We start from the raw sequence: 19,788 nt of genomic DNA, 5'->3' as shown, positions 1-19,788 counted from the left end.
TGCTAAGCTGAAGCTCCAGTACTTTGGCCACCTGATGTGAAGAGCCAACTCACTGGAAAATACCCTGATGCTGGGAAAGATTGACAGAAGAAAGGGAAGGGGGCGGCAGAGAATGAGATAGTTGAATGGCATCACTGACTCAATAGACATGAATCTGAGCAAACTCTGGGAGATAGTGGAGGACAGAGGAGCCTGGCATGCTACAGTCCATGGCGTCACAAAGAGTCAGACACGACTTAGTGGCTGAACAACAACATATGTATCAATATCTGTATGTGTGATTGCACACTAGACTTTCTTAATAGGGATAATTTTCCTTTTTACTGTGAGAAGTATCAATTTCATCATTTACTTTGTGACTTCAAGCAAATTATTTAAACTTTATGGTCTCACTTTCCTTATAAATAAAGTGATAATAATAATAATATCTACTTCATATAGTTATTGAGAAGACTAACTGGCAGATGTAAAGCACTGGTGGGCTACAGTCCACGGGGTCGCAAAGAGTCGGACACGATGGAGCACCTGTGCACAGCACAGCACAAAGCACCTAGAAAGTGCCTGGCACGTGTTAACAGTTGCCTTAATGTTTGCTAGTATTATTTTTATTGCCACTGATATTATTAACTCTATTATCTCTGTATTAGGATAGGCTAGAATATGCTGCAGAAACAAAGTGAAATCCTAATGCTTTCGAAACAAGGCTTTATGATTTTGATTTGTGTTTCTTTTCACTTCCACCATATGTTCTATAAGAGTTGACTCCATCTGTTACTTATCAGTTTTACTCCAAAACCTAGATAGACAAAAAAGACAGTATTTAGAATATTGCCAATCATCCTAGAAAAAAAGAAAGAGGGTGTTGGAGGGTCTCATTGAGAATTAAATGCTCAGCCCGGAAGAGACACATGTCATTTCTCCTCACAAGTCACTCTGCAGAATTGTTTACATGGCGATCCAGAAAGTATGATCTTACAATGTACCAAGAAGTCAGAGAATTAGAAAAATTCAAAGATCAGCATTAATGAATAACACAGCATCTTGTGTAATTTCCTTGTATTTTTGTCTTAAAACCTTACTAGCTTAATATCCTGGATTCCTGCTCTAACTTCTTTTTACCCCTGAGGAATTCTTGTTTTCTTGCTACTTCAATGGTGCATTCAATTTTATTTACTAGGTTTTTTAAATTTTTAAGTGGGGGTTTACTCTGTATATCTAGTCCACCATACTAGAGATACAAAAAATAGAAATTCCTCCAGTCACTTTCAGTGGTTTAGAAAAACTCACCAAGACACAAAGGAACACAAAACCACCTTTCTGCAGTTTAAATGTCATTGTTTAAATGTCAGTCAACCAATCAGTTCAGTCAGTTCAGTCACTTAGTCGTGTCCGACTCTTTGCGACCCCATGGACTGCAGCATGCCAGCCCTCCGTGTCCATCACCAACTCCTGGAGTTTTCTCAAACTCATGTCCATTGAGTCGGTGATGCTATCCAACCATCTCATCCTCTGTCGTCCCCTTCTCCTCCTGCCTTCAATATTTCCCAGCATCAGGGTCTTTACAAATGAGTAAGTTCTTCACATCAGGTGGCCAAAGTATTAGAGTTTCAGCTTCAGCATCAGTCCTACCAATGAATATTCAGGACTGATTTCTTTCAGGATGGACTGGTTGGATCTCCTTGCAGTCCAAGGGATTCCCAAGAGTCTTCTCCAACACCACAGTTCAAAAGCATCAATTCTTCAGTGTTCAGCTTTCTTTATAGTCCAACTCTCACATCCATAAATGACTACTGGAAAAACCATAGCTTTGACTAGATGGACCTTTGTTGGCAAAGTAATGTCTCTCCTTTTTAATATGTCTAAATGTCAAGAGAACAAATCTCATCCTATTATTCACTAAATAACTCTGCAGCCATAGCATGTTATTTCCCCTCTCTGCATCTGCCTTTCTCAAGTCTAAAGCATGTAAGTTCATATGTGTGAGCCATGTGCTTAGCTGTATCCAGTTCTTTGTGACCCCATGGACTATAGCCCACAGGCTCCTCTCCCCTTGGGATTTTCCAAGCAGAAATACTGGAGTGGGTTGCCATTTCCTTCTCCAGGAGGTTGGTATACATGACCTTTAAGGATGTTCTCCAATATCCTCTTCATTTTTCATTTTATTTCACTGTGGAACATGTATTTTATAATCATTTTTGACAATCTCAAATTCCAAACACAATGTTCCTTTTTCAATGATAAGCCTGTTGCCATTTAAGATATACTTGACATCTCTTTACTCAAAAATACTATCAGAGAACAGATTCTTGATCTCTTCTTACATCCTGTAAACATGCAATATAAGCATAAAGAACTTTTAGAAAATAGGCACCCTCTGATTCTATGTAGTTCCTTTGCTCTAAGTGAACTCAATCTCATGCTGCTGCTGCTGCTAAGTCGCTTCAGTCACGTCTGACTCTGTGCGACCCCATAGAAGGCAGCCCACCAGGCTCCCCTGTCCCTGGGATTCTGCAGGCAAGGACACTGGAGTGGGTTGCCATTTCCTTCTCCAATGCATGAAAGTGAACAGTGCAAGTGAAGTCGCTCAGTCGTGTCTGACTCTTAGCGACCCCATGGACTGCAGGCCACCAGGCTCCTCTGTCCATGGGATTTTCCAGTGGAGTGGGGTGCCATCGCTTTCTCCGCGATCTCATGTCCCTCCTGCAACGTTTGCCACAGAGTACATAACACTTTCCTTACAGAACCAGGAAACTAGAGAAGACAGTTTGGTATAATTTAACCTTTGGAAAAATTTGGTCATCACCTAGTCTATTCCCTAGACCTTCTACTTATCATGGTAGACACCCAAGGGAAAATGAAAGCACAACTAAAATAGTTTTCAAAGACTATCATGTGTTTTCAAAATATAAGTATATTATCATGATTACATTTAACCCTCACAACAGTTCTTGATATAGATGTTATCATACCCTCTTTCAGGTGAGGAAAGTGAGATTGACCCGGGGCAATTAATTGGTTCCGATTTCACATCTGAACTGCACTGTCTGATAAAGTTAAGGGTCATTGTTAGTGAAATTATAGGAGAGAGATAAATCTAGATAAGTAGAACTCTTTGCCTCACAGTAAAATTTAGAGGATTCATGGGTGAGGTAAGAGCCCCTCTGTCAAGATGAGACAATACGCAGCATTCATGAGTGCTTAACGCACCCTCTGATGCTTGAGGAGGGAGAGACTTTGAACTCTGGCAGGTAGGGCTTAGTGTCCCAGACCTAAGGCCATGACGTGTTGCAAATTTCTTTTTCTCCTAACTTCTTTCTGACATGATTTAATTTTTTAACAATCTAAATAGACATTTCTCCAAAGAAGACATACAGACGTTTAACCATGAAAGATGCTATCACTAATTATTAGAGAAATGCCACCTGATGTGAAGAGCTGACTCATTGGAAAAGACCCTGATGCTGGGAAAAAATTGAGGGCAGGAGGAGAAGGGGGCCACAGAGGATGAGATGATTGTATGGCATCATTGACTCAATGGACATGAGACTGAGCAAACTCTGGGAGACGGTGAAGTACAGGGAAGCCTGGAATGCTGCAGTCCATGGGGTTGCAAAGAGTCATACATGACTGAGAAACTGAACAATAAAAAAATTAAAACTATAATGTAGTATCATCTCACACTGGTCAGAATGGCAATCATAAAAAAATCTACAAAAAAACAATCTACAAGCAATTAATGCTAGAGAGGGTATGGAGAAAATGGAGCCCTTCTACACTGTTGGTGGGAATGTAAACTGTTATCGTCACTGGTATGGATGTGATTTTAGATTTTAGGAAAATATATTAAGTTTCCTTAAATAGTGCAAATAATACGTAACACAAATGGTACAAGGAAGAGGACAAAGAATTCCCTAGGGCCTTCTCCCAGAGTCTTTGGACGTTATCATGTTTCCACACTTGTTTTATCATTCATACACATGCATTCCCACACTTTTTCTGAACAATTTGAAAGTAAGTTACAAACATAATGACCATTCATAATTCAGTGTGTTTTTTCTACAAACAAAAACATTCTGTTATATAACCATAGTATAAATAAAAAAATCAGGAAATCAACACTGATCTAAATCTATTATCTAACTTTCAGATGGCATTCATATTTTTCCACTTATTCCTAAATTGTCCTTTCTATCAAAAGAAAATCCTGGGTCACATGCTTTGTCCTGTTTTTGTCTTTCACAACACTGACATTTTTGAAAAAAACAAGTCAGATATAATTTAGAATGCCCCTCATTTTTGAGTTTTCACATGATGATACATGTTTCCGGTTATGCATTTTTGACAGGAATACCCCAGACATGATGCTGTGTCATTCTCGGTGCATAAGGTCAGGAGGAACAGGATATTATTCATCCTATTCATATAGATATTAACCTTGATCACTGGCTCAGTTGGTATGCGCTAGGTTTCTTCACTGTAAAAATATTGTTATTTTGTCGTCTGTAATCATAAGTATCTTACCAGACAAAACTCTGTGGTCTAGGTAAATATCTTAGTCTCTACTGTTTCACCCACTTGCACTATCATGTACCATCATCAATGAATAATATGCTTGCTAAATGGTGATTTTTCTGATTTCATCATTCCTTCCGCATTTATGAGATGGCCCTCTAATCCAAGGAAGAGCTTTTACTTCTTCATCATTTATTCATTTGCTTATTTATTTATAGCATTCTACACATCTGTATAGAGTCCATGTTGTAAATTGATTAATTACCATAACCCTTAGTCTTCCTCTGTAAAATGGCAATGATAATATTCACCACCTTGACTTGGTGTGCTAAATTAATATATGTAAACTCCTTAAAATCATATGAAATAAATTGGAGCTATTTGTATTAGTAATAATAATAATAATAATAATAATTATATGACTCTCTCTTTTCACATCATAAGATAAGGAAACGGCAACCCACTCCAGTATTCTTGCCTGGAGAATCCAATGGACGGAGGAGCCCTGTGGGCTACAGTCCACGGGGTCGCAAAGAGTCAGACGTGACTGAGCCATTTCACTTTCACTTTTCTTTCTTTCAGTGTTTTATTATCTCAAACAAGCAATTTAAACTCTCTTGGTTACATTTTTCTCACCTATAAGACAAAGGAATTCAGAGAAATGGTCTCTAATTAAATTACATTTCAAGTGTAAATAATTAAGACTCTGTACCTATAAAATATTTGTATATAAACCTATTTTCTTCCATAAAACTGTCAAATATTCTGTAATAGCTTTGCAATATGATTATCTTCCATAATTCTTCATGTTCTTCCAAAATATCAAAAGATACATATCTTATCTCTGAACAAACAGTTTGGGGATTCCATCTAATCATACTTTAAATTTTAGTAATATCAGTTGGTCACTGCTATTTTCTAAGTATGCTGATGATTTTTGATAAAATGTGAAATAGCTAAAGACAGATGGCTTGCAGCTCCAACTGTTGGGGTTTATTTTCCTCTGCCAGAAAGGTCCATGATCCTTCAACAGATGTAGTCTCAGACCACATGATGGCACATTTGCATATTAGAGAAGGAAGAATTCAAACTTAAAATTTCTTTCCAAACACATAAGTCCCAGTATGAAGTGTAACCAGTGAGTAGCTTGGAACTTTCTCATAGGTAGCCTTAGACAAGTCTTTGCACATCATGAAAATGAAGAATATACTAATGGAAAGCTAGTAATGGATTAATCTTTTTATCAAACATTTCCCTAGGATAGATTGTCTGGGATACTGGAAATGGCCCTGGACTTGAATGTTGAATCTCTGGGCTTAATTTTTTGTCTTTACCAGTCCCATGAACTGGATCAAGTTATTTAAGTTTTCTGATTTTAAATTTTTTCTTATGTCAAAATGGAATAGCCTGTCACATATCATAAAGATATTTTGAAAATAAGTAATTTCAGTGAAAGCACCTAGTATATGAATGATGCTCAATAAGCATGAAAGAAACACACACACATACTTTAGGTCCAGTATAAGGTCCAGTCTAGCCAGAATAACCAATCTTTAATATTTTCTACTATTTCAGCAACTAAACTTGGAAAGTTAGGAAGGGCTATCTTTCAATTTGAGTATCTGAGAATTCTCAGTAATGATTAACTTATGACAGATCTATTATAGTAGCCAGACTGTTGTTGTTGCTCAGTCCTTAGGTCATGTCTGACTCTTTGCAACCCCATGGACTGCAGCATGCCAAGCGTCCCTGTCCTTCACTATCTCCCAGAGTTTGCTCAAACTCAAGTCCTTTGTCCTTTGAGTTGGTGATACTATCCAACCAGACTGAGTGGAGCACAATCTGGTTCTTAAGGAGTACTTCCCAAATGAATCTGACATTTCAGGATCCCTGTTCTAGATTGAAGAAGGATGAAGAGCGTACCAAAGAGCCATCACAGCACCATGTGAAGACAATCAGCTACCAGGAGTGAAACACTGATGAGGAATACTGGTAGCTTAATACCTGGTACCTACAAGAAGGTAGATGACTTACTGTACCATGTAAGAGTATAGCTCTGGAATCAAATTACCAGTTCATAGCGGGGCCTTACCATTCTCCAGCTATGTAGCCCTGGCTCATTATATAATACCATTGAGTCTACTTCCTCATCTCTAGATTGAAAGCTGTCAAAAGGTGTAAATGAGTTCATCTGATGAAGCACTTAAGCACTTAGTACAGTGCCCACATAAAATAACCACCAAATGAATGTTGTTTAATTATCTTGAACTCATCAGATACTTTAAACTATTGTGCCTGTACACACACTGTTTCTTATGCTTGGAAAGTCTTTCCCACACTCCTCTGCTTAGTAGACTCCTCCTTATCCCTCAAGATTTAAAATCTTATATCAGGATGCCATTCTCTGCTTTCTGTATACCCATCTCTGCCAGTGAAATTGTTCCCCATGTGCAGATCTTCTCACTACCCAAAGAAAACCCTGAGCGATTACCTGACAAGTCCTAATTCATCTCCCCTTTTCCTGTCATCCCTCATACAATCTGCTCATACTTATCTAAATTGGCCTTAGAGATGTAGTTCTTCCTTATGCCCATGTCTTTATTTCCCTGCTATTTTCTCTCAAAATACTCTCCCTGGATGAGCTCTTGCTTTCTCCTATCTTAGTTCTACAAAATCTGCATCTCTAATTCATACTTTTCTACTAAGTCTAAGACACATATAATTGTCAGTCTCCCCAAAATAGCCTTCTGTAGGTCTTGCAAACACTTCAAATTCAACATGTACAAAACCAAATTAACTCTCAAATTTTTTCTTCAATTACTCTTTCATGCCACTTTGGAAAATAGTTTGGCTGTTCCTAAAATTTTGAAAATAGAGATGCCATATGATCTTGCAGTTAAACTCCTAGGTAGTCACTTGAAACAATGAAAACAAATATGTGCACAAAAATTTGTACACAAACATCTATAGGAGGATTATTCAGAATAGCCAAAAAGCAGAAACAATCTTAGTAACCACCAACTGATGGTAAACAAAATATAGTTTATCTGTACAATAGAATATTATTAAGCTTAAAAATGAATGAAGTTCTGATACATGGTATAAAACAGAGGAACTTTTAAAACATTATAATAAGCAAAAGAAGCCAGACACAGTTTGCATGATATAATTTATATGAAATTTGCAAAATATTCAAATCCATAAAGGCAGAAATATTTTGTCAGGGAGTAGAGTTGAAGGGGATGGGAAATGGTTTCTAATAGGGTATGAGGCATCCTTGGGGTGATGGAAATGTTTTAAAATGATAGTTGCACAACTGTGAATATAGTAAAAACCACTGGTTTGTACAGTTTAAGAAGGTGAATTTTATGTTATATGAATCACATCTCAATTTTTTTTAATCTCCTTTTCAATGATCCTTACTTCAGTATATGACACCATCACTCCCTCACTATCACATTCATTAACCCTAGAAAATTCAGCAACATTTCTCACTTTCTGTAATCCCCAACACATTAAAAAAAATGTCAAATATTTTAATCTTCTCTTTAAATAGTGTCCCTGATCCATTATCTTCAAATGAGGGATCATCTTTAATATAAGCACCAGGAGAAGTTTTAATTCCCACCTTTTCGCAGTGTGTCATAGTTTACAAAGTTCTATCCTTCATATATCATCATCAGAATAACTCTATAACAATGGAAGAACAAAATAAGTGATTCCAAAGTTTTATAATTAATTTGGTTTTAAACCTTAGACCTTTGGTTCCAAATCCAACATTATTTGACCCAATTCACTGTGTATACTATGAACATAGGTCCAATCACTAGAAAGTACCAGTGGTAAGGACCCACTCTCTCTAATGCTAAACAAAGGAAGGGAAAGATCAAAGAAACATGGGCAACCTCCCATTTAGAGCTGCTAATTGGAGCGAACAAGCATCATCTTATGGCAGAGAGTGAAGAAAAACTAAAGAGCCTCTTAATGAAAGTGAAAGAGGAGAGTGAAAAAGTTGGTTTAAAACTCAACATTCAGAAAACTAAGATCATGGCATCCAGTCCCATCACTTCATGGCAAATAGATGGGGAAACAGTGGAAACACTGGCTGACTTTATTTTGCAGAGCTCCAAAATCACTGCAGATGGTGACTGCAACCATGAAATTAAAAGACGCTTACTCCTTGAAAGGAAAGTTATGACCAACCTAAACAGCATATTAAAAAGAAGAGACATTATTTGCCAACAAAGGTCGGTCTAGTCAAGACTATGATTTTTCCAGTAGTCATGTATGGATGTGAGAGTTGGACAGTAAAGAAAGCTGAGCGCTGAAGAATTGATGCATGCTGCAGTCCATGGGGTTGCAAAGTGTTGAACACAACTGAGTGACTGAACTAAACTGAATGTAGAATTATTTTTATATAAATTAATCATTGAAACTCTAAATCAGGGGTTCCCAATCTGGAGTTATTGTGCCTCCTAAAAGACATTGACAACGTCTGGAGATATTTTTATCAGGACTAGGTGGGAGTTGGGGGATGCTACCAGAAGACAGGAGAATTTAGAAATACCACTAAACTTCCCACAGTGTACAATGCAGCTCCCCAAAGAGTTTATCCAAATATGAATAGTACTGAGGTTGAAAAAATCCATTCCAAATGTATTTTCAGTTACTAAACATTGCAAGATATATTCTCAACTGGCAGATCTCTATTGTTTGGTTGTAAAGAACTCCAACCAAGTCAGTCCATGGCCCAAGAGCCTCGGGCTTTGTTTAAAATAAACTTTTGTTTGTTTGTTTGTTTTAATTCAGTTGACCTAAAACCTTAATGTTTACTTACTGTGCTCAAAGTATTAAGCTATGCATTTTGGGGAAATATGTAAATGAGTGTAACATGCTGCATACCCTCCAGAAATTTATAAGGTATTAAATGTGACAACTTCCTAGAAAACAAGGACCATGTAATCTCAGTACCTACATGATCAGTGTTTAACAATTATTTGTTAATTAAAGAATGGGCTTCCCTTGTAGCTCAGTCAGTAAAGAATCTGCCTGCAGTGCAGGAGACCTTGGTTCTATCCCTGGGTTGGGAAGATCCCCTGGAGAAGAAAATGGCAACCCACTCCAGTATCCTTGCCTGGAAAATCTCGTGGACAGAGGAGCCTGGTGGGCTGCAGTCCATGGGGTCACAAAGAATCAGACATGACTCAGCCACTAATACTTACTTACTTACTAATTAAAGAACAAAAGCACCTCAGTAGTTTTCAAAATCTTCCCAATTTCCTCAAGTCCCACATTCAAATTTCAGTTCAGTTCAGTTGCTCAGTCATGTCTGACTCTTTGCAACCCCATGGACTGTAGCATGCCAGGCTTCCCTGTCCATCAACAACTCCCAGAGCTTACTCAAACTCATGTCCATCAAATCGGTAATGCCATCCAACCATCTCATCCTCTGTTTGCCCCTTCTCCTCCTGCCTTCAATCTTTCCCAGCATCAGGATCTTTTCCAATGAGTCAGTTCTTCGCATCAGGTGGCCAAAGGATTGGAGTTTCAGCTTCAGCATCAGTCCTTCCAATGAATATTCAAGACTGATTTCCTTTAGGGTTGACTGATTTGATCTCCTTGCAGTCTAAGGACTCTCAAGAGTATTCTCCAACACCACAGTTCAAAAGCATCAATTATTTAGCACTTGACTTTCTTTATAGTTCAACTCTCACATCCATACATGACTACTGGAAAGACCATAGCTTTGACTAGATGGACCTTTGTCAGCAAAAGAATGTCTCTGTTTTTTAATATGCTATCTAGGTTGGTCAGAGCTTTTCTTCCAAGGAGCAAGTGTCTTTTAATTTCATGGCTGCAGTTGCCATCTGCAGTGATTTTGGAGCCCAAGAAAATAGTCTCTCACTGTTTCCATTGTTTCCCTATCTATTTGCCATGAAGTGATGGGATCAGATGCTATGATCTTCATTTTTTGAATGTTGAGCTTTAAGCCAACTTTTTTACTCTCCTCTTTCACTTTCATCAACAGGCTCTTTAGTTCTTCTTCACTTTCTGCCATAACCGTGGTGTCATCTGCCTATCTGAGGTTATTGATAATTTTTGACATTCAAATTTACCATTCACTAATGTTCAAGGTCTGATATTTCATACTGAAAATTGAGATCATCTATATGAATCAATTTAGCCTCTGTTTCCCCTCATCTTCATTCATAACCTCTATTTTCTTCTCTCTTTCAAGTCTCAGAGAATGAGGAATCCCTCATGCTACACAAGCCCAAAGTCCCATTTTGTTTCCTTAGGCCTCTTCCCCAATTTCATCGTTTTCAAGATCTGACTTGATCAAAATCTAATACCTGATTTATGTAAGGTACATGATTCAGTGATCAGAATATAGTAAATGTCCAATGAATATAGCTCGAATAGTCCCCCTCCAATTCCATTCTCTCTCTTCTTGAAACATAACATTCATTTGATTTATACCCACCTTAATTTTTTCCTTATGTTTTGAGGCTACTTCTCTCTGTTCCCATTTTCTCAGTTCCCACTCATTTAACAGTTTGAAATCTGATTTTTCTTCTGCTATTCACTGAAATTGCTCTCAAAGATAACGGTCTCCACATTGCAAAATTCCAAGGAGGAGTGATTCTTTAACTCGAAGCATGTGCCCTTTCCTAAAAACATGGCAATATATATCCAGATACAAACATTTTTTAATAACATTTCTTTTCAAATAATTGACTGACACGTCCATTGACCCAAGTAAAATGCACTGCAGTTAACAATTCTCACTGGAGAACTATGTTGCATTTAACCCTGTTTTATCTCCAGTGGATGCCTGGGGCCAGGAAGAAGATATTCTACCTTTACTTCTTCAGCACTTATTCCATGCAAGATGCTTTATAGGATACACTGAGAGAGATCATTGAACAATATTTCCACCCGCTAGAAGCTCATATTAAGAACTGTTTGGGAAAGGAATGAGTAGTTTTGAGATTTCAAACCTGGATGCCTGGGAATATGGTAATAGCATTCATTAAAAAGTTGAATCAATAAAGGCATCTATGTTCACCACTATAGAACCAACATCACTGAAAAAGAGAACCAAGGAAATAGAGTGATATGGAATTCTAACACTGTTTGGTCTTGGACATACTATGATTGAGGAGTAAATAAGAAAGATATCCAGGTGGAGAAATGGGTAAGAGGCTGGAGGAGGGAATGTCTAGTACTCATAAGGGAGATTTTGACCTGCTCAGGAGAATCTGAGACTCAAACCTGACTTGAATGAAGGATCAAATTAGGTAAGAGTTAAATGTTCCTATTCTTTAGATAATACCCCCCACCCAGATAAAAGTGAAAAATTCAATTTTTGAGTAAGAAATTAAAATTTTCAGCAGTTATAGGATTGTGAATAAAGTCATAGTCATTGGAGTCAGACTGCTGTGATATATCTAAACCTTGATCCACAACATGCCATGGCTGACATCTTAAGCAAATATGTGACTTCACTAAATGCTAATTTCTTCACCTGCAAAATGAGGATACTTATAATAATACTTAATATATAATGTTGAGAATATCTAGTGAAATAATATATACAGGAGACAGTATGATATATGACACATAATAAGCAGTGACTAAATTATATGGATCACATTGTTTTTACTATTAGAATTTTTAAATTAAATATGCACTTATAAAGTCTTGAAAACTAAGAAGCCAAATATGCAAACTTTTCTGAAAATAAATGTATTTCTCATTGTTAAACTTCATATTTAAGAAAAAGAGCCATTTTTTTTATATTTCACAAATTATAACTTCCTGGCATCAATTTATTGAAATGTTCTGTACTTCCATCTATACATAGAAAGATGGTAATTTATATCCAGATTTATGAACCTAAGGCTCTCAGAATTTGTTATTAAAAAAAAAGATTGGTTGAAATTGATGATGACAACTGAGTCATTAATTTACTCATTCAACACATCTTGAAAGCATTCTATATGTCAGGTCCCATGATAGGCATTAGGGATACAGAATAGAAAAGTCTATGCCTTTACAGAGCTTACAGCCTAGTAAGGACATTTAAAAAATTATTTTGTGAATGTAATTACAAATGTTGATAAATACCATGGATAAAATGTAAAGCAAGGTATGAAATTATGTCATAAGGAATCCAATTTATCTGAAGGTACAAAGAAAGCCTCCATAGAGAAGTGATATTTGACCTCTATTCTGAAGTCATTTGAGTGATGGGAAGGTGAAGAGTTTCCCAAGCAAAGGGAAGAGCATATGTTAGGACTCTGCAGAAGGAGGGAGTACTAAAACTTAGAGAAAGAGAAAATCAAGTCCTACAGTTTAGTAGATATGGTAGCAATAGAGAAACACCACTTAAATCTCCATTCAAAATAACTTTCTCTAAGACACATGATCAGAGAAGGCAATGGCACCCCACTCCAGTACTCTTGCCTGGAAAATCCCATGGATGGAGGAGCCTGGTAGGCTGCAGTCCATGGGGTCACTAGGAGTCAGACACGACTGAGCGACTTCACTTTCACTTTTCATTTTCATGCATTGGAGAAGGAAATAGCAACCCACTCCAGTGTTCTTGCCTGGAGAATCCCAGGGACAGAGGAGCCTGGTGGGCTGCCGTCTATGGGGTGGCACAGAGTCGGACACGACTGAAATGACTTAGCAGCAGTAGCAGCAGCAAGAAACATGATTAATTGCAGCCTGCAGCCAACCCCCCTTAGATCCAGCACAGTGTTCACACTGAGGGAAGATTTTGTTGGGCTTATCCCAACCAAAGACCAAGCACAGTGGGGATACTAGAGCCAGGTCATTCTCACTTGATATGAGATGCCTCTAGCAAGCATTGCTTAGAGTTCCCATCAGCCTGGGCAACATTTTCTCAGAATTGCTCTATAATTTGAGGCTCTTCCTATTTACCCTCCTTCCTTCCCCTTTTCACCTCGTAGCTTTCAGATATCTATTTGCATAGTGGTCCAAAGGCTCATTCTATCTACTTTTATTCCCTTCCCTTTATCATTTACACAATTAAGATCAATCCTGAAGGTACCATTTTCACTTTACAGTGGATTATCCCTGATACCACCTGACTTAAAATTGATGGTTCTGACATAATTCAGTCCATAATGAATAGTGCCAGGTGTATGTTCTTTTGCTCCCCCTTGAGCAAGACTTCTGTTTCTACTAGAACCCAGTTACACACAAGGGACTTTCTCAAAAGGTATATAATTTTCTTTGGCAGATGGCACGGCCTTGCTCCAAAACCTGGGGGCTGTGCTGTGAATTTTCCAACAGGATTTACCATAAACTCTATACTACATTCTTTCCTACCACTGACAATTACAACTTCATTGAATCTGCACAAGCTGCAGGATTTCTTGCACTACAGCCTGGACCTGTTGCCATTCTTCAAGGCGTAAAGAAAGCACTAGTGTGAGGGGCATAAGCATCACTAAGAAGTGCAGTGGTGGCGCCCTCTCAGGCCAGCACTGACACTAGGAGAGTGGTCTCAGAACTGGGCTCCTTCATAACCATGAGCACGATGGACTCCCTATCACTCCAGGTGACGGTATTTAAACACCAGATGCCAGGCCCACTGAGACCCAGGTGTTCTTTTCCACTAGGGTGTCTTTCCAGGTCCACACTAGTGAAATCATGGCACAATCTTGTGACCAGAACTATCTGTCCTCCACATTCCAGTCAAGAAGTCTTCCTCCTTGCCAGCTCGTCGTCACCAAGTGAGCCAATCCCCAAACCTCTATCTTCTCAAGCCACTCTTGGTACCATATTGTTTTCAGTTTAGGTTCTCTGAGAACTTGATGAACAAGGGGTCTGCTGGGGGAAATGTGCGGTTGCATTTCAGCCAAATTCAGGGGTGAACTTGAAAGAAAGAAGAAAGGGAAAATCTTCACTCTGAGCTATAAATAGTGAACCTATTCATGGATATTTTGTGGGGGAAAAAAGGTGGTCCTAAGTGAGATTATATACAGCTTTCTGGGCAATGATTAACCACCTGACCAGATTATAGGAACCTTAATATAAAGGCCTCAAAAATTAGAGTTAGGGAGATCTGGGATAGAGGCATGTGAATGGACATACATGGAAGACCAAAAACGGTATGAAAAGTTTTGTATCATCTAGTGATGCAAACCAGAAACAACCACCATGGAAGAGGCATTGAAAACAAAGTAGACAGGCAGTGAGTTGACATAATCCAGTCTTTTTAATCAGCCATCCAAGAACTGGCATGATGGATGCACAAACGGAGTAGCCACAGAGGCAGAAATAGAGGCCACACGTAAGCCAAACAGCATGAAACCCCTTTACCAAGGCTGATCTAGATTCTGTTGGCTCTGAACGTCACACCCAAGCAACCATGTCATAGCAAACTGACTGAATTAGGCTCCTTGCATCCTAGATGAACCAGCACCCATCCTCACAGAGATAGACGTCAATTCTATGGATTGACTTTCTTTACTAAGCTCCAACCAGCGATTCAGGGACTTATGGAAAGTCTGATTCTCAAGTATGGAATACCATTTCAAGTGTGGGCACCACATATCATCTGAGCACGGACCCACTTTACAGTGAAAGGAATGCAGGAGAGAGCCCATGACCATGGGGTTCAGTGCTTGCATTGGGACAAAAGCAACTATAACGTTCTAACATGAATTTGTTTATATTAATTACTATAGCATTTACATAGATCTGAAAGGAGTCACATAGGACACTTGATCTTAGCCAAAAGATCGAGAAGCAATAGGAGTCACACACTTACGTGTATCAGCAGGCTGGGAATTCAGGTAAGAGTTGATGCCATGAGTTTGAAATCCACAGAGTGGAACAACCAGCTGGGAATTCTGTTGGAACTTCTATGCTGCAGTCTTAAAACAGAATTCCTTCTTCAATTTTTCTCTCTCCCCTTGCATTTTACTATAAATGCAAGAAGGAAAAACCAAGCAGAATCTGGGATTCTTGGCAGTAACCTGGCTTGAAGATGCATCATTCCAGTCACATGTCTCTCTTCTCCCTGTGTGTCTTTAGATCATCTTCCCTCTGTGATTGTGTCTGTGTCCAAATATTCCCTTTTTGTAAGGACGACAGTCATAGCGGATTAGAGCCCAGTCTCAATTTAACTAGATTCTTTCTGTAAAGGCCCTATTTCCAGCTAAGACCACATTCTGAGGTACTAGGGCTTAAAACTTCAACAGGCCTCTTGAGGGGGAAAGCAATTCAAATCATAACATTATAGAAAAGACATTAGTTAGTCATTTACAAATAAGGTCAAGGATTATTTGCACATGAAAAACCCTTACAAATCCACTCAGTATTCCACATCCCATAGGTTGAAACGACTAAATTTAGTCCAAAGTTTGCAAACTTTGAAGCAGATTTTAGCTCAACTCCCTTGTTTTATAAACAGAAGAAATGAAGTTAAAAAATCAAACAAATATTTTAACTTAAAATGTAGTCCCACTGCAATGCTCCTACTCCACTTTCTGTCTGTATACTATTTAAACAGAGACTCTAAAGAGGTCAGTTTTTCTAGTAATCAGAATATTTGGGTAACCAAATATACTATTTCCATGAACTTTATAAGTCTTTGATTGGGACTTCCCTGGTGGTACAATGGATGAGAAGCTGTCTGCCAATGCAGGGGACACGGGTTTGACCCCTGGTCTGGGAAGATTTCATGTGCCAAGAAGCAACTAAGCCCATGAGTCACAACTACTGAGACCACATGCTGTAACTCCTGAAGCCCAGGCACCCAGAGCCTGTGCTCCGCAACAAGAGAAGCCAGCACGGTGACAAGCCAGTGCATCACAGCTAGGGAGTGGACCCTACTCACGGCAACTAGAGAAAGCCCAAGTGCAGCAATGAAGACCCAGCACAGCCAAAAATAACAAACATTTTTTTTTTAAGTCTGTGATTAGCTACAAATATTTATAATCATCTAAATGGAAAAATATAGTGTTCTAGAGTTACATTAGTCATCTCAGTCTAAATTATTACTTAGTATAGAAGGCCCTGAAGTCTTATTGGCTTGCAATGACAAAGCTGTATTCCTCACTCACCTTACCTGTTCATCATGGGCCAACCCTGGCTCTGATCCACTTTATGTGGTTTATGCTAGTACCTAGACTGAGGAGCAGTCCCTTTCTGGCACATGCAGAAAGGAAAGGGAGGCCCAGGCACAAAGCATCTACGGGCTACACCAGAAACCCCTTTGCCCTTTCTCCACCAGCTTTACACACACCAAATAGCAAGCAACGAATGTATACCACTGGGGAAGGTGAAAGGGCATGAATAAAGATCCCCACTATGTAGCATGTGTCACAAGGAAAACAAGCAATAAGGATCAAGTATGTACATTGAGAAAAACCCTCCAGCACCACAATTCCCACCCTAAGCATGAGGCATTTTTAAAGGAAAGCTTATGATAGCTCGCTGCTGCTGCTGTGTCGCTTTAGTAGTGTCTGACTCTGTGCGACCCCATAGACGGCAGGCCACCAGACTTCCCCGTCCCTGGGATTCTCCAGGCAAGAACACTGGAGCGGGTTGCCATTTCCTTCTCCAACGCATGAAAGTAAAAGTGAAAGTGAAGTCGCTCAGTCGTGTCCGACTCTAGCGACCCCATGGACTGCAGCCCACCAGGTTCCACCATCCATGGGATTTTCTAGGCAAAAGTACTGGAGTGGAGTGCCATTGCCTTCTCCGATGATAGCTTAAGGGCAATGATAGCACAACAAAACCCAAGCCCCACTTAACAACTAACTAGATTTTTTCAACCCCAAAATTATTGTCCTAACAAGATGTGTGCCCATTTTTTTGAGTAAGTAAACATTTACTCAAGTTTCTCTTACTCTGCATGAGATGACTGGTATTCAATAAAAAATTATAAACACACAGAGAAAACAACACGTTGTCAAGAGAAAAAGAAACATTTCACAGTATCAAAATCAGAAAGGACTGAAGTGTTGGATTTTAACTATGGTTAATACATAAAGAATTCAGTGAAAAATATGAACATTAGCAGGAAATTTCAGCAAACAGATGGAAATCCTGAGTCAAATGGCAATAGAAGAAATAAAAAGGATTGCACTGGAGATGAAGAGTTCCCTTGTCAGACTCATCACCAAATTTGACACAGCCAAGGAAAGAATCCATGAATTTGAATTAGAAATTACTCAAATTAAGACACAAAGAGAAAAAAGTGAAAACCCAGCAAATAAAATGCACACAAACAAGCAGAAAAACAGAACAGAGCATTCAAAAACTGTGACAATATCAAACAGTCCAGCATATGTGTAATTGGAGTCTCAGAATGAAAAGAAAGAGACAATGATGCAGAAAGAATATTTGAAAAAATAAAGGCCAAAAATTTCACAGAAAAAAAATTACATCAAACCACAGATCCAAGAATCTCGGAGCACCCCAGGCAACGTGAGACCTAAAGACCCCATTTTGCTGGCCCTCTCCAGGACCCTATGAAATAGCAGAAGTAAATGTCCTTACTTCTCTTGATGAAGAAAGATTGAATATTTTATCCATATTCATATAAGGCGTTTGCCAAACACCATTTTCTCTATTTGCTACTTGGCTGAATTTGTTTGCCACTTCTCACAAGTACTTGCTGTTCCATCTTGAAGGTATTATTTAAATGTCATTTTTTTCTCTTTAATAAATTCTAATACAACATTGTTTTTAGAAAATATTTAGATAATCTAGCACCAAACTTGGCATAATTCTATACCATAGGGTTCCTATGATTTAGATCTGAGGGGGCCATTTGTGAATCTCCTTTCAGAATTACGGGCAGGAGGTGAGCATGGGCATCTTCCACTTTTAGATGTCTATGTTTGCCTGAGAATTCTAGGGTTTCTGTTCCTAATCATAGCTTGAGGAGAGCAGGGAGCCTTCTGGTGACTAACTTTTGTATTCTACACCCTTCAACTGCTTTCTCTTCATAGTTGGAGAATTGTCTGGTGGATTTGTTTCCTGGGGTCTAGGATATGATGCTTCCCAGGTGCACTAAAGGTAAAGAACATGCCTTGCCAATGCAGGAGATGTAACAGATTCTGGCTGAATCCCTGGGTCAGGAATATCCCTTGGAGGAGGACAGGGCAACCCACTCCAGTATCCTTGCCTGGAGAATCCCTTGGACAGAGGAGTAAGTAAGTAAGTAAGTGTTACTCGCTCAGTGGTGTCTGACTCTTTGCGGCCCCATGGACTGCAGCCCACCAGATTCCTCTGTTCATGAGGTTTCCCAGGCAAGAATACTGGAGTGGGTTGCCATTCCCTTCTCCAGGGGATCTTCCTGACCCAGGTATTGAACCTTGGTCTCCCACATTGCAGGCAGATTCTTTACCATCTAAGCCATCAGGGAAGTCTGGACAGACCATGGAGGCTGGTTGGCTACAGTCCATAAAGTCACAAAGAATCAGATATGACTGAAGCAACTTAAGAAGCACAGGATATGGTAGGAGAAAAAGCAAAGCAAAGTGAAGTCTCTCAGTCGTGTCCGACTCTTTGCCACCCTGTGGACTGTGTCCATGGGATTTTCCAGGCAAGAATACTGGAGTGGGTTGTCATTTCCTTCTCCAGGGAATCTTCCCGACCCAGGGATCGAACCCAGGTCTCCTGCATCATAGGCAGACGCTTTACCATCTGAGCCACCAGGGAAGTCTCTTACGGTAGGAGGGTTGGGGTGAATTCTTCCTGGCCTCGTCTTCTCCCAAACTTCTCTCTGTTACACCTAAGCTGGTTTTTTTTTTAATAAAAATAATTATTTTATTATTATCATTATTGTTTTTTCCAGTGACAGCCCACTTATGCAGCAATATTTACTTCTTATTTTCTGAGCATGGATGGGAAAATGTCACAAGATTAAATATATGCACACAAGAAAAGGAAGGGGGAGGGGTAGGAGAGAGGCTCAAGAGGGAGGGGATATATGTATATTTACAGCCGATTCAAGTTATTATACAGCAGAAACCAACACAATATTGTAAAGCAATTGTGCTCCAATTAAAAACGAGATAAAAATCACATCAGTTTATTATATCACATAATATCACTACTGTCATGATTACATTATTGCATCACAATTAGTTCACTAAACAAACATTTCTTCATTGTTCCTGACACCAATCCATCTCCATTGTATACATAAAAATCAAGTAAAGCATGCTCCAGCAAACTCCAAAATTATTGATGACATATCTCCTATATCCTTCCAGCTCCCAT

At 39.0% G+C, this 19,788-nt stretch overlaps 1 non-coding gene across 1 annotated transcript; it reads right to left on the bottom strand.

The window, feature by feature from the left end:
* Nucleotides 1–19,152: 19,152 nt before the first annotated feature.
* TRNAH-AUG (transfer RNA histidin (anticodon AUG)) lies at nt 19,153–19,224 on the bottom strand. The gene has a single exon. It is a non-coding gene; the product is annotated as a tRNA-His (tRNA).
* Nucleotides 19,225–19,788: the final 564 nt, after the last annotated feature.

This window comes from Bos javanicus, chromosome 3, assembly GCF_032452875.1.
Source record: "Bos javanicus breed banteng chromosome 3, ARS-OSU_banteng_1.0, whole genome shotgun sequence".
Classification (NCBI taxonomy): domain Eukaryota; kingdom Metazoa; phylum Chordata; class Mammalia; order Artiodactyla; family Bovidae; genus Bos; species Bos javanicus.
Note: the sequence above shows the minus strand (reverse complement) of the source record. Positions and strands in the feature narration are given on the sequence as shown.